General features: G+C 45.1%; 1 pseudogene; it reads right to left on the minus strand.

Moving 5' to 3' along the window:
- Positions 1–3873: 3873 nt before the first annotated feature.
- Positions 3874–11719, minus strand: LOC121465477 (annotated as a pseudogene).
- Between the last annotated feature and the right edge of the window lie 558 nt (positions 11720–12277).

Genomic DNA, 12277 nt, shown 5'->3' on the forward strand with positions numbered 1-12277 from the left:
GTGTGTCTGTGTGTGGGTATGTGCATCTGAGTGAGGTTGTCTGATGAGGTCAGACAAGGGCTTTGGATTCCCTGGGGCTGGAGCTACAGGCTGTTGTGAGTCTTTTGGCAAGGCTGCTGACAACCAAGTTTGGGACATCTGCAAGAGCAGTGTGTGCTCTTACCAGCTGACCCATCTTCCCAGGCCCTAGACTGTGGAAATTATACGTCTGTTTGCATATTTCTTTGTAGATTGCGATAAGATGTACATTTCTGTAAAAGAAGTAGACCCTCAGTGTTGAAAAATATTGATAGAGGATGTCATAATAAATAGCTTAATAAGACCTGTATTAGTTTTTGGGAGCCTTTAAAACATTTAACTTATCACATATGTTTTATGTTTACTTAATTATCATTTTACCTTATGTTTTATAGGGGAAGTATATAATTTTTGTTGTAATATTTGATAAAGCAAGCATTCAACTGAATTTACGTATTTATTTTTGCAAATGTGTGTATGCATATGTATGTTGAGTGTAGGTGTGTATGTGTACACTATGTCTTGTGTGTGAAGGTCGGACTCTACTCCCAGTAAGACCGTGGGTGTAGATTCATGCCTTCTATCCTGCTTGAGAGAGTTTCTCTTTCTGCTCACTGCTGTGTATGCCAGGCGAGCTTGTCAAAAACTCTTGGTGATTCTCCTGCCTCAGCTTTCCCTCTTCCGGAGGAGCTTGCTAGACTGGGAATCTGAACTGAGGTCATTCGGCTTCTGTGCTTTACCCACAGAGCCATCTGTCTTGACAGGAGTTCTTATAATGCACTTGGTACCTACCATCACTTCGTTGTCTCTATAAAAGTTGTTCAAAGAGACGGGAGTTAGCAATAAGAAACAAGTAGCAAAAATCCAATAGAGTCCTGGGGCTTGGGGGAGTGATCTGGCCTGCCTAGGAACGACGTTTTCATTCCAAAGCTGATATAAAGTGTGTGCAGTGGACAGTGAACATGACAGTGACTGGCTCTGCCAAGGGCATGATGTAGCTGGAAGAGATGGGCTTTGGCATCAAGCAGAGCTGGGTCTCAATCCAAGCACTGATGCCTTCAAGCTGGATCTTTTGGGCAAATGACTCTGTGAAGCGCAGCTGTTCGTATCAACAAGGGTCCCATGAACGAACAGCAGTGATTCCCAGAAAGGAAGCGCATGCGGGAACGCCTTTGGACTTAGGTCTCCTGTTAATGGCTTGTTCAGAAAAGCATCTTTAAGCCAGGTGGTTGTGGTGCACGCCTTTAATCCCAGCACTTGGGAGGCAGAGGCAGGCAGATCTCTGTGAGATTGAGACCAACCTGTTCTACAAGAACTAGTTCCAGGACAGGATCCAAAAGCTACAGAGAAACCCTGTGTCAAAAAAACAAAAACAAACAAACAAAAAAAAAAAAGGAAAGAAAAGCAAAGCATTTTTAGCCCCAGGGGGTATTTTCCTCAGAGTCTTCAGACCTAACTAAAAGACAACCACTTTCCCTTTGAGATTTAGGACTGGATTACGAGCATGTGACAGGGAAAGGGAACTGGGAGAGGGTGGGAGAGGGTGCACTCTAGCTAAATTGAGAGCTGAGCAGTGATTAGGGGTGGGCGAGGGGCAGAGGGAAGGCATCAGCAGGTGTATGCAGAGGAGTGTCAAGGGAAAGGGGTGGGACAGAAGCAGATGGGGCAAGGGGATTGAGGAGTAAGCGCCACATTTAAATGGCATCCTCTCTCTTACTCACTGGGGCACATGCTTTGGAGCAAACTAAGAAGTATAAGCTATACAAAGAAGAAAATTGTTGCCCAAAGTTCTTCTGCATCCTGAGCTACTCATTACTCGTTGCTTATGTTTTCCGCGTTTCCCTCAGCAGCCCCACTCATCACCATGACAACTGTCTGGAGAAATATTGAAATAAAGATGAGCTAAGGTTAAGGCTTGTGTTGTCTGGAAGCCTTTTTGGACCTGTTTGCAAGGCTTGTCCTCTGCGCTCACTTTTTATGCATATGTTCTGTAAACGTTTAAAATCAAAGGAAATAAATACGATCAATGTCACTTATTCTGTAGGTTATTGCTTTTCTTTTGAGACAGGGTTTCACTAAGTAGGCTTGGCTGGCCTTGAACTGAGAGATGTGCTTGTCTCGGCCTCCTGATTAGAGGCCTGTACTACCATGTGTGGTTTCTTCACTTGCAGACACACAGTCACACAAAGACACACCCACACACACTCATACACACACACACACACACACACACACACACACACCTGGCCCAGCTACAGCACCTATGTGCAAGTCAGAGGATGATTTATGGGAGTCAGTTCTCTCCTCTTACCTTGTGGGTCCAGGGATTGAACTCAGGTGGTCGTCCCTAGTGGTGCCTTTACCCACCAAGTCATCTTGCTGGTCCTGGAGAATTCCTCTTTAAGGGAAGACCATTACTTTCTTGGGAAGAGAAACAATGTAATAGGGCTGTCTGAGTTATGTGAAGGAAATGCCAGTCCTGCATTGCCAGAGCAGCTCGGGATGAGTTGCTAACTTGCTTTGTGTAACTTTGAAGGATAGTGCTACTGCCGGCCTGCAACAGTTGGGTAGAAGTTATCACTCAGAGCTTATACGTGCTGAGACCCCACAAGAGGGTTTGACACTCCTTAGTGGAGGCAGGCAAGTTGTACAACCTTTGTGTTGAGGTTCCAGGGCAGGACCTGTCAATCCAACAGAAGACTGAGGGCTGAAAAGAAAGATAACTTTGAGGTGACCTTTCTGAAAATGGAGTCAGCAGCGAACTCCAGGTTCGGGCAGTGTTTTTGAGCATGCGTTAGCTAATGCCTTTTGTTCATTACTTTGTGAATAAAAGGAAGAAAGGACAGCAGTGTCCTGAGTGGACACCGGAGGAGGAATGGAGAGCGAGCAGTGACGGTCAGTGAGGAAGATGGTTCTGGGAGTCTCACAATAATAGCAACCACTCCCATGGTCCTCCTCACGCCTGTCTCTCTGGAGACTTCTCTAGGTACTGACTTTTGTAGCCTAGCTATGAGGTAGTACAAATACTGTTCCCAGGGCTCAGATAAGAGGAACAGTGACACACAGATGTTGTGCACCTCAAGGCGTCTGCATTTCATGTCTCCTTGAATGGGGCTATGGCATTTGCGCTCATACAGGACAATGGTCTCGCACTGAGAACCAGGGGGAATCTATGACTGGCATGCAAGTGCTGAAGAATTTAGGGACTTATATCAGAACATTTGTTAGCTATTTTCTCTTCACAAACAACAACAAGAAGCAGGGCAGGATGCTAGGGAGGTGGCTCAGTGGTTAAGAGCACTAGCTGCTCTTCCAGAGGGATCCAGCCCCAGAGTGGCTCATAGCCATCTGTAACTCCAGTTCTAGGAGATCTGATGCCCTCTTGTGGCTGCTATGGGTACCGTCGCACACACGGTGCACAGACATGCATGCAGACAAAACACCCATAAGCATGAAATAAAATAAGTTGAATGCCCAGAGCTCCTGTAAAGTGGGCGTGGAAAGGAATGTATCTGTAATCTCGGGATTGCTATGTGGAGATGAAGGCAGAGGCAGGAAAGCCTCTGGAATCAGCAACAAACAACAAAGAGACTCTCAAATTTGGTAGAAGTTGAGGACCGACTCCCTAAGATTGTCCCCTGACTTCCCCGTGCCTGTTATGACATGTATCTACCTCCCACACTCAGGAAACACACACGTACACAGAAGATATTTTTAGTTTTATGATAGATTTCTTTTTAAAGGGTAAAACAATCAGACAATTTGAATTCAAGTCCAACAGAACCGCTGTCAGTCAGCCATGATACCATGGTGTGTTCTCAGAGTCTTTTTGGAGAGGAGGAAGGTTCTGACACTCTATCCATGTTCATCCTTCTTATTTGCAATGCAATCTACAATTTCTTGTGGACACGTTAACTTCTCTATATCTGTATCAGGATTTTCAAACTCAAATTGATCTTCCATGGCCATAATGTTCTTCAATTGGTCCAAACGGTCTACGCCCAGGTTCTTTAAAAAATGAGAATTTACTGAGAGCTTTTCTGGGTCAGCCTTGTAGAGTTTCAAGACATACAGTACTGGGTCTTTGATTCCCTCTAACGTCAAAGGGGGTGAGTCACTCTGTGACCCTTCAAGGGACCTGGGTGAGAGCCCAGGCAGGCTGCAGAGGCCAGGGCCTCCTCCAAGTTCCCTCAGGGCAGAGCGTGGTACTGAGTGGCAGGGCCAAGGCCAGGGTGGGAAACCTGGGCAGTGGCGTGAAGGCTGCGGGTGGGCAGAGGACACAGGCGGAAAGGACAAGCAGCCACGGCTAAGCCAGCCCAGGATGCAGTGTGCGTAGGTCTCCTGAAGAAGCTGCCACTAGCACTGTACTAGAAGATTTAAAAAAAAGAAGAAAGAAAGGAAAGAAAGAAAATCAAAGCTTAATAAAGACTGTGTAGATTCAAGATATGTATGACCATAATGTATTGGTATAGCTTGTAAAGGGTACCACAATTAAGTTATCAACTCACCCAGGCTGAGCGCCAGATTCCCAGAACATGCTCCTCTTAAGGAGCTTGAGGACTGGAGAGATGTCTCAGCAGTCAAGAGCATTTGATGTTCTTGCAGAGGACCCAGGTTCTTTTCTCAGCACCCATGCTGAGCTGCTCACAGCTGCCTGTAACTACAGTTCCAAAGGGTCTAACGCCCCCTCCTGGCCTCCATACGCACTGCATGCATGCTGTATTCATACAAGCAGGCACACACATATAACAAAAATAAATAAGAATTTATTCCATGAGTATTCGAGTCAAATGATAACTGGGTATCTTTTTTAATGCATCTGTCTTTCCTGCCTCCCAGGCTTGCTCCTTCATGGACAGAAATGTGTAATAGTCTCTCCGTATATATTACACACCAAGTATATATTAATTATGAAAACAAAAGTCTGGAGCTAGGAATATGGTCCAGTGGGTAAAATGCTGGCAGCACGTGAGGACTTGAAGTCAGATCCCCATCACACAGACGGAATACTGAGAATGGCAGTGTACTCCTATGGCGCTATAGTGCGCGTGTGTGCGTGCGTGCGTGTGTGTACAGGCGTGGAGACTGAAAGATCCCCAGGGCTCACTGGTTAACCAGCCTAGCAGAAACTGCAAGCTCCAGGTTCAGTTTGAGACCCTGTCTCAAAACCTAAGGTAGAGGAGCCATTAAGGAAGACACGGAGTGTTAACATTAACACATACATGCACCAGAAAACTTCTGCCTGCACACATGCATGCACCAGGGAAAGTGCGCGTGCATGCGTGCATGACAGACAATCAGAGACACAATACTTAAGTAATTTGAACAAAATTTTAAAAATTACTCAAAAATTCATATAGGGCGTATTAATACTAATTTCAGAGTTTTGAGATCAGTCTCCTGGAAGGATGGTGTTAAGTACTAATAGACAGCTAACTATTGGGAAGTCTTTACAGTTTAAGGAGCATGTTCCTATTTTAAGCACCTTTTCTATGCCTTCCTGATAAAAATCTATCGTGGAAGCCTAGCCAGTTTGGATGTTCACCTTCCTAGATATGGACGGAGGGGGGAGGACCTAGGACTTACCACAGGGCAGGGAACCCGGACTGCTCTGTGGACTGGAGAGGGAGGGGGAGAGGAGTGGGGGGAGGGGGAGAAGGGTGGGAGGAGGGGGAGAAGGGTGGGAGGAGGGGGAGGGAAATGGGAGGCTGGGAGGAGGTGGAAACTTGTTTTTTGTTTATGTTTTTTTTTCTTCTTTTCTTAATAAAAAAAAAAAACAACCACAAGAGAACAAACAACTTAAAAAAAAATCTATCACAGGAGATGGTCTGAATTTTGCTTTTAAATTTTACTCCAATGCCAAGGTATGGCAGGGTGGGAACTGATATAAGGTTTATGGCCTCAAATATGATCAAGATATTAGAGAACAGGTAATAACAACATCTATAAACCTGGTAGAATTTATAGTGTGAATAATCTTATGTCTAGCCCTAGGATGTAAGGAAACACATTGAGACATCAAGTAAAACTCTTATAGGATGTAAGGTGCTTGGAATAGCTAAGTAGTACCCTAGGTACTTCGATTTTAAATCTTACACTCCCTGCTAATAAGCCCACAGGGAATTCTGGGCTGTGACTTTGGACTGCGTGTAACTCCTAATGGTTTGAGCAAAACCAGGATTTAACTTCAAACCCGAAAGGAAAAACTCACATGTACACGGTGAAGGAAATAGTGTGATGAATTCCGTGTACAAAGGTCCTGATGTGACCGACTGTGAGGTGGCAGTCAGTGTTTAGCCTGTCACCTTCACTCCAGCCCAGATTCATGGCTTGAAATGAATCCCAAACATTGTGTCCGTTATCCGCAATTATTTCTGCACGCAGCTCCAAATGATGAAAACATCTTTTAAATTTGCCACAGCTAAAATATTAATCATGAAACTCAATAATAAAAACCAAAAACCCCCTTAAAAAAATGAGCCAAAGATCTTAAACACGGCACCAGAGGAGACAGAGATATGACTGTAAATTAGCATATGGAAGGCTGCCCAGACCACGTGCCAGCAGGGACTGCAAATTAAAACAGGCGGTAGAGACGGTTCTGCTGTTAAGGGTGTGTACAGGGCTCTAGCGGAGAACCAGAGCTCAGCTCCTATCACCTGCGCCTGGCAGCTCACAACCACCTTCGGTTTTTAGACAGGGTCTCTCCTCGATCCTCGAGCTCACCTAGGTTCGACAAGATGACCAGGCAACCCAGGTATCAACCTTTGTCTCCCCTGCCCCAGAATGGTTATCACCACACCTAGCTTTTTTTTTTTTTTTTCTTTTCTCCAAGTCAGGGTTTCTCTGTGGAGACCCTACTGCCCTGGAACTAGCTCTGTAGACTAGACTACACTGGCCTTGAAATCACAAAGATCCTCCTGCCTCAGCCACCCTAGTGCTAGGATTAAAGGCCTGCGCCACCACGCCTGGCCACACCTAGCTTTTCTTGTGGGTGCTGGGGGTCTGAACTCAGGTCCCATGTTGCACAGTGAGCATTTTACCCACAGGACCATCCCCTTAGCCCTCAAGCAAAACTTTAAATATTCTTGGGCTGATATGTCGTGTGACATAGGTTCTCAGTTCATTTGGACAGATACTGTTCAATCATATGGGAGGAATATGTTTAATTTGGTAAGAAACCACTAATTTTCCAAAGTGGGTGTGATGTTGAGAATTCCTACCTACAAAAGAAAACAAACAAAACACAGCACTCTTGTCTCTCTGCGTTCTTCCCAGAGTTCTCTGTTGTGTTCTGTAACTGTATATAGTGATATCTCATTCTTGTCTTTTTTTAAATTTTTGAGAGCGAGAAAGAAAGCGTGTGCGCGTGTGTGTACAGTGCCTGCAGAAGCCAGAAGAGGGTATCAGAGCTCCAGGGGTGCTACATGTAATCTCAAACCATTTTATGAAAGGGAAAAGAGGTGATATGACTGTGTGCCAACAGCTGCCTTTAGCTTTGTCAGACTAATTCTGGACTCTGACTTTCCCTATTACATGACAATAAATTTCTGTTTCTTCAGGTCATTATGCTGTGTGAGTTTGTTAGAGTAACAATAGAATAGGATCTTGAATCTCACTTAAAAAATGTAAAACAGTGTGGAAGGACGATATATTTGCAGGGAATAACAGAGCGTAAGAAAGCTTAGAACGGGAGGGCCCGCTGGGACCAGGTGAAGGGCGGTGTTTAGATGGAAGCAAGAGAGTGTTTGAGAGGGCGGTTCTAGCCTCGCCCGCCACCGCAGCTGAAGTCTGGCTCTGCTCTGGAGGCTTTGCTGGAAGAAAGAGGCCTGATTGCAAGAGGCCAAGCTAAGACTTCAAGGAGGATGTGAAACTCCCAGGCTCCACTAGGTGCTGATGCGGGAGGCTGAGGAACAAAGGCTTTCGGAGTCGCTGTTCTTAGTAATGACAATGGCCGTTAGCAGGTAATAAAAGAACTGTTCATCACCCTTTAGTCGTGGGATTGTTCGAAGGTATTTGCGTACGTGTGTGTGTGTGTGTGTGTGTGTGTGTGTGTCTGTCTGTCTGTCTGTCTGTCTCTGTCTCTGTGTGTGTGTCTGTGTGTTTGTGTGTGTGTGTGTGTGTGTCTGTCTGTCTCTGTCTCTCTCTCTGTGTCTGTGTGTTTGTGTGTGTGTGTGTGTGTGTGAGTGTGTGTGTGTGTGTGTGAAGGAAGGAAAGGTGACAGAAACTAGGAGGCAGGGGATGCATGACTGCAGAAACTTGGTTTCTTCAATCCTGAGGCAGAGGCTATGGGCTTCTCTGTGCTTTCTGTGAGAAACTGGGAATGGTGCTGATCTAACGCTTCGTAAACTCTTATCTCTCTTAGGGCGTCTCAGACAGCACACACTGCCTGCTTTTGGCTTCATGCTTCAGAAGTTTAAATAAATAACCCTTCCCTTCAATTCAGCAGCTATCAGGGAAAATGATATTGTTTTTACTCATCCTGGCGAGGGGAGGCCCATCTGAAGTCCCCACGCTTTCAAGCAGAAAGAGCATTTCTGCCAATGAAGCGTGGAGTGACTTCCCAAGTCGAAGGCAAACTTTTTTTTCTTTTTAAATCGCAGACAAAAAAGATGAATGCTGCCATCTAAACTTTGCCTGACCGTTATTTTCCCTAATATGGTCAGTGGCTTCCACAGCATCGAGATGAGAAGGGATTTTGATAATGATGTTGTCTTCTCTCGGATAATGAAAAGTTTCTGACATTTAGGTGAAAAAGTCAGAATACTTTGTCAGACGGGCTGTTCAATGCATGAGAAAACCCTGAACTCGCATTGGTTTGAGTAGCTGCGAGGGGGCACGGCAAGGTTACTGTACTTAGGGCGAAGAGAAATGGATGTTCTTTAGAAATTCCACCAAGTTCCTTTCATGAAAGTGTATCAATCCCCATTAAAAAACACAACTTGATGACCTTGACTTCCTCTGGCAAAATAACGAGGAGAGTCTGCCATGAATTGGACATCAAAGAACCAATAAATTTAACGAGTTGTTTTCAACACTAAGGGCTCCACTAGCTGGTGTGTTTCGCTATTACTGCTCTGTGGTATGGAAAAAAAATTCTGTCTTTCAAGCTTTGCCAAAAAGAACGTGCCCAAGGCCTGTCTTAGGAAGACGGAGACTGGGGACAGAAGTCTGTGGCCCACTAGGAATGTCTCTCACGGCACTTAGAATCCTCTCACTGGATGCTCATAGTTGAATACACTTCTAGACTCTTCGTCTAAGGATGGTGGGCTGGGCATACGGCTCAGTTGGCAGAGTGCTTGCCTAGCAGGCAGAAAGCTTCGAGTTTGAGTTCCAGCATCATAGGAACTGGGAATCTGGGTAAGCCCTGTACCCAGAAGGTAGAGGCAGGAGGATCAAACACTTAAGGTCATCTTTGGTTGCACAACCAGTTCAAGGCCAGCTTAGGACATGGGAGACAGTTTCCAAAAAAAGTGAAAACGAAAATATAAATGAATAAACAAACAGTAAGGATGCCATGTTAAGCCACACACTGCTAGATGACCTTTCTCAGGGAAAATGAAGTTAAGAAGCCTGGGGACGCAGCAGTAAGGTGAGGCTGAGGACAAGGACTGGGTGCTGAGAGGCAAGTTGAGATAGGAGCCGGGACAGGATTGGCGTCTTCACGCTCTTTTGTAAGCATGTCTAGAGTCCTTCTATTGTCTCAGGAGCTGCAAATTCAGATGTCTACGGGACACAAGGCTACCTCCCTGAATGCTATGGGACTGGTGGACACTGGCGGACTGGCTAAGAAGCCTCGTCTAGGAAAGATGGCGTCTTCCTATCTCTCTCTGGCCCATTGCTGGCAAGCACATCATCACATATAGTTTGGAATGAATTTTGCCAGTGCTTGCGTGGTGTTTGAAAGAAAATGGCCCCTATAAGGAGAGGCACTATTAGTACGTGTGGCCTTGTTGGAATAGGCGTGACCTTGTTGGAGGAAGTGTATCACTGTGGCCGGTAGGTTTTGAGGTCTCCTATGTTCAAGCTGTGCCCTTTGTGACACACAGTTGCTTCTGCTGCCTACAGATCAAGATGTAGGACTCTCAGCTCCTTCTCCAGCACCATGTCTGCCTGCATGCCGTCATGTCTCACCGTAATGTAAAGGACTAAACCTCTGGAACTGTAAACCAGCCCCAATTAAATGCTTTCCTTTATAAGAGTTGCTGTGGTCATGGTGTCTCTTCACAGCAGTAGAAACCCTAAGATTTGATTTTTTTTAATAAAAAATGACTTTAAAATTTTTTTTTCAAAAAGCAAGAAATTTGTATCTTTATATATAATTGTTTTGGTATATTGGCACATAGTCGCAATATTGTTAAAACATTGTGCAGACTAAATATTGTACACATTTGGCTTTTGAGTCGCTCTTTACCACTTCTTCCTGTTTGATGCTACTGTAACTTTGCTGGGAGACTGGACAGTCTTTATAGGATGTAGTGGAAATAGAGGTTGTCATTTGAACGTAGATGAGATATTAATACTGGATGAAGGCAGAGTTTAGACTTGCTGGCCGAGAATGCAGGTCAGTAGACGGCTTTCCTAGGATGCCTCAGACCCTAGATTCAACCTCTAGCTCCATACATATGCAAGAAAAAAAAGAGAAAACCTCAAATCCAAAAAGCCAGAGACAGGCTATGTCACCAGGTCGGTTGTTAAATGGTTGCCATGCAGGTGTGAGAACTTGAGTTCAATCCCCAGACTCATGCTAACGTGGCCTTTAATCCCAGTACTCAGGAGGCAGGGTCAATCAGAACACTGTGAGTTCAAGGCCAGCCTGGTCTAAAAAGCAAGTTCCAGGACAGCCAGGACTGTTACACAGAGAAACCTTGTCTTGAAAACCCAAAAAATAAACAAACAAACAAAATGCTGTTTTGTAGCTACATGCTTATAATCTCAATACTGGGAAGGCAGAGGCAAAAAGATTGCCAGGGCTCACTGGCTGGCTACGCGAACCTAATTGGTGGGTTCCACGTCAGTGAGCAATCCTGTCTCAAAATAAGGTGTGGGTAGCACATACTAAAGGAAGTTACTGGAGCTGAGCCCCTGAGGCCACAGTGATGAGAGAAGGGAAAAGGTCTTCTGCAGAGCCTCAGAGATCCCTTGCTGGGCTGGGGCATAGTGTAGACGGGACAGCCCTGCACATGATTGGCTGTAATACATGTTTGGCTATTAGGTGCTCAGGGAAGTAAAAGGCCACACACATAGCATTCATCTCATAATAAGTAATTCTGCACTAAACATGCAGCATCCATTCTCCACATACAAACCAATGAACCTCAGAAACTGTGTTTAGCACTGCCGCAGAGAACGTAACACACATGAGATGTGATTCGTGCCTGCCTGTGAAATCTCTAGTTCCCCAAATTCCCTCCCATTTACCACTTTCCTTGGAGCCTGATCCTTGGGTCAAGGTACACTGTAAACAGCTTCTTTGGAGAGGGGCGTAAAGCGCCCTGAGTAACCCAGGATATTCACAACGGCTAAGGCCACTGATGTAAAGGTGTGCGCTGTCTTTAGAGCATCACCCAACAGACTTATTGGGCTAGCGTCCATTGGGAGGAGCTGGTGAGGACCCACCGGAGCATTGGAGCATCGATGGAAAGACATGACTAACCTGGGAGTCCAGGGCACGGTCAGAGGGGACAGCGGAGAGGTACATCCGAGGACTCCAGATACCACAAGAGCACTCAGTGCCCAGACAAGCCTGAGAACTTGGAGGGAGAGGGTTATTAGATAAGACCAAGACCATGTACCAGAAGGACCTCACTGCCCCACTCGTCATGACTACAGTGGTTATGGCTGCTGTCCTATCGGCCTCTGACCAATCTCTCTCAGCACCCTGACATTTTCAGAGGCATAGTCAACATAGATGCACTGCAGGGGCGAAACCTTAGACCATCTTTTTGCTTGGAAGAATAAGGAAAGGCCGGCCGCCCCTCAGCTTTTTAGTGCAAATACTGAATGCCTTAATTTACTTTCTTAACCAATTTATGTTGGAAATTTAAAATACTTTAGTAACTGCCAATAACTACTATCTCAAGTTATTGGTAGAAATTGTGTGTTTTTTTTTTTCAGTTACAGTCAGTTAAAAATAAACCTTATTTTTTAAAGCGCAATGTGAGGCCTTATAGTGAGTTTTTTTTAAAAAAAAAGCACTTAGCAAAAGAAAGATAAAAAATTATCTCTGCATATTAAATAAACAAACACACTGTAATAA

Source organism: Microtus oregoni, unplaced genomic scaffold, assembly GCF_018167655.1.
Source record: "Microtus oregoni isolate MIOR12 unplaced genomic scaffold, Mior012 000031F_ref0000149, whole genome shotgun sequence".
In the NCBI taxonomy this organism is placed as follows: domain Eukaryota; kingdom Metazoa; phylum Chordata; class Mammalia; order Rodentia; family Cricetidae; genus Microtus; species Microtus oregoni.